Source organism: Aotus nancymaae, unplaced genomic scaffold (assembly GCF_030222135.1).
Source record: "Aotus nancymaae isolate 86718 unplaced genomic scaffold, 86718_ANA_hifiasm-v0.15.2.pri h1tg000004l, whole genome shotgun sequence".
Lineage (NCBI taxonomy): Eukaryota > Metazoa > Chordata > Mammalia > Primates > Aotidae > Aotus > Aotus nancymaae.
Window position 1 is genome coordinate 24,928,232 of NW_026988415.1, and position 3,128 is coordinate 24,931,359.

Consider the following 3,128-nt stretch of genomic DNA (forward strand, 5'->3'; position numbering starts at 1 on the left):
GTACTGTATTTGGAATCAGGTAATACCATGTGAATGATGTATGTAAGTCTCTTTTTGCTTCTGCCAACAAGACTATAAACCCCAGGAGGGCTGAGTTTGAGTCTTTTTTTTTTTTTTTGAGACAGAGTTTCACTCATTGCCCAGGCTGGAGTGCAATGGCGCAATCTCGGCTCACCACAATCTCTGCCTCCCAAGTTCATGTGATTCTCCTGCTTCAGCCTCCCATGTAGCTGGGATTACAGGCATTCACCACCATGCCAGGCTAATTTTGTATTTTTAGTAGAGATGGGGTTTCTCTATGTTGGTCAGGCTGGTCTTGAACTCCCAATCTCAGGAGATCCGCCCGCTTCGGCCTCCCAAAGTGCTGGGATTACAGGCGTAAGCCATCGTGCCTGGCCCCGAGTCTTATTTTCTTATATCCTACTTCCCAGAATTTCTGAGTACACATCAAACACTTAACACACAGTGTTAGTTTGATTTAATAGAATTTAGAGTTGGTGATGAGGGTAACAGTGAAGTGAAATGGGGTCTATTAAACTCATTAGTCAAGGTGGCTGAATTTAAATATACATTTCAGGCCGGGCGCGGTGGCTCGTGCCTGTAATCCCAGCACTTTCGGAGGCCGAGGAGGGTGGATCACCTCAGGTCAGGAGTTCGAAACCAACCTGACCAACATGTCGAAACCCTGTCTCTACTAAAAATACAAAAGTTAGCTGGGTGTGGTGGTGGGCGCCTGTAATCCCAGCTATTTGGGAGGCTGAGGCGGGAGAATTGTTTGAACCCAGGAGGTGGAGGTTGCAGCAAGCCAAGATCACCCACTGCACTTCAGCCTGGGTGACAAGAGCAAAACTCTATCAAAAATAAATAAATAAATAAAATAAAATGAAAAATATTATATATATTTTTGAGACTGAGTCTTGCTCTGTCGCTCAGGCTGGACTGCAGTGGCACGATCTCAGCTCACTGCAACCTCCACCTCTCAGGTTCAATCAATTCTCCCACCTCAACCTCCCGAATAGCTGGGATTACAGGTGCATGCCACCATGGCCTGGCTAATTTTTGTATTTTTTTGAATAGAGATAGGGTTTCACCATGTTGGCCAGGCTGGTCTCAAACTCCTGACCTTGTGATCTGCCCGCCTCAGGCTCTCAAAGTGCTGGGATTACAGGCATGAGCCAGCCACTTCGCCCAGCTATAGATATATATTTCAAATAAAAAGGAGCCTATGTGAGACCTGTATAATTTACCCAGCCCCAGCAAAGGCTTAGAACAGGGGATAGTTGCCTGGTAAATGCATATTACTTTCCTTATTTCCCAATAGCTCACAAAACCTGCCTTAGAAAATAACTTACTTCTGGAGCAGTGTGAAGAAGAGGCGAGAACGACCCCCGGACCGACCAAAACCCACGCGCCGCTGCATCCCGCACCCAGTGCCTACGTCCCACCGCCGTCACCACCATGCCCAAGAGAAAGGCTGAAGGGGATGCTAAAGGTGAAGGACGAACCACAGAGAAGATCAGCAAGGTTGTCTGCTAAACCTGCTCCTCCAAAGCCAGAGCCCAAGCCTAAAAAGGCCCCTGCAAAGAAGGGAGAGAAAGTACCCAAAGGGAAAAAGGGAAAAGCTGATGCTGGCAAGGAAGGGAATAACCCTGCAGAAAATGGAGATGCCAAAACAGACCAGGCACAGAAAGCCAAGGTGCTGGAGGTGCCAAGTGAAGTGTGTGCATTTTTGATAACTGTGTACTTCTGGTGACTGTACAGTTTGAAATACTATTTTTTATCAAGTTTTATAAAAATGCAGAATTTTGTTTTACTTTTTTTTTTTTTTTTTTTAAGCTACGTTGTTAGCACACCAAACACTTCATTGTTGTTTTGGGGGAAGGGGCGTATGTCACTAATAGAATGTCTACAAAGCTAGATTGATGTGGGGAAACGCCTTTCCCTTCTAGTTTTGAGAGACTTCCTCTTGGCTCCCAGGAGGAGGGATTCCCTGACTTTGACACACATGGCCACCTTGGCACACAAAAGCCTTGTGGTGTGGAAAAACAAATTCGCTTTTATGTCCTCTTCTCCCTTTCCGTCTTTCAGCATAGACTTAACTCCCTTAAGCCCAGACATGTGTTGGGACCTGACCCCCAGTCATTGGTTACCAGTGCGTCAGGCAATCTGGACTTGCCAGTGATGCCACTGAGATGGCACCTGTCAAAAGAGCAGTGATTCCATTTCTAGATTGTGGATCTTCAGATAAATTCTGCCATTTTCATTTCGCTTCCTGAAAGTCAGGGTCGGCTCGTGAAAAGTTGTTAAACAACATGCTAAATGTGAAATGTCAACCCTCACTCTAAACTTTCCCTGTTCAGAGCATCAGATGAAGACTTCATTGGGTTTTATAGTGGCTTTCTGATTTTTGGTAGTCCATCAAAGAAGGGAGTTTGAAAGTTGTTGTATACTGTTAATGATTGTCTGCCCATGTCCTGCCTGAAATACCATGATTGTTTATGGAAAGTATCTTTAATAAAGCTGGATACAAGCCGGGCGCGGTGGCTCACGCCTGTAATCCCAGCACTTTGGGAGGCTGAGGCGGGTGGATCACGAGGTCAAGAGATCGAGACCATCCTGGTCAACATGGTGAAACCCCGTCTCTACTAAAAATACAAAAAATTAGCGGGGCATGGTGGCGCGTGCCTGTAATCCCAGCTACTCAGGAGGCTGAGGCAGAAGAATTGCCTGAACCCAGGAGGCGGAGGTTGAGGTGAGCCGAGATCGCGCCATTGCACTCCAGTCTGGGTAACAAGAGTGAAACTCCGTCTGGAAAAAAAAAAAAAAAAAGCTGGATACAGTTTGGCTTGGGAAAAAAAAAACTTACTTCTATGATTTTCTGCTCAGAAATTCAAAATCCATCCTATGAGCTTGAATTTCTCTTATCTGGGGGGGAGGGAAGAGAAGCAAATGTATTCTATTTATGTACCAAAGGAGACCTAGTGTACAGAAAGAGCCCTTAAGGATTCTCAATAAATACTTTGGACCTCTCATTCAAAATCTCCAGTTTCAGTTATTCAGACCCGCCAGACTTTCACGATTCTGAGCTCTGCACTTGTTCCTTTCTCTCAGGCAGAACTCCCCACTCC

General features: G+C 45.7%; 1 pseudogene; it reads left to right on the forward strand.

Annotated features, from left to right (window-relative positions):
• The first annotated feature begins 1,458 nt into the window (after positions 1-1,458).
• Positions 1,459-1,829, forward strand: LOC135268641 (non-histone chromosomal protein HMG-17-like; annotated as a pseudogene).
• The last annotated feature ends 1,299 nt before the right edge of the window (positions 1,830-3,128 follow it).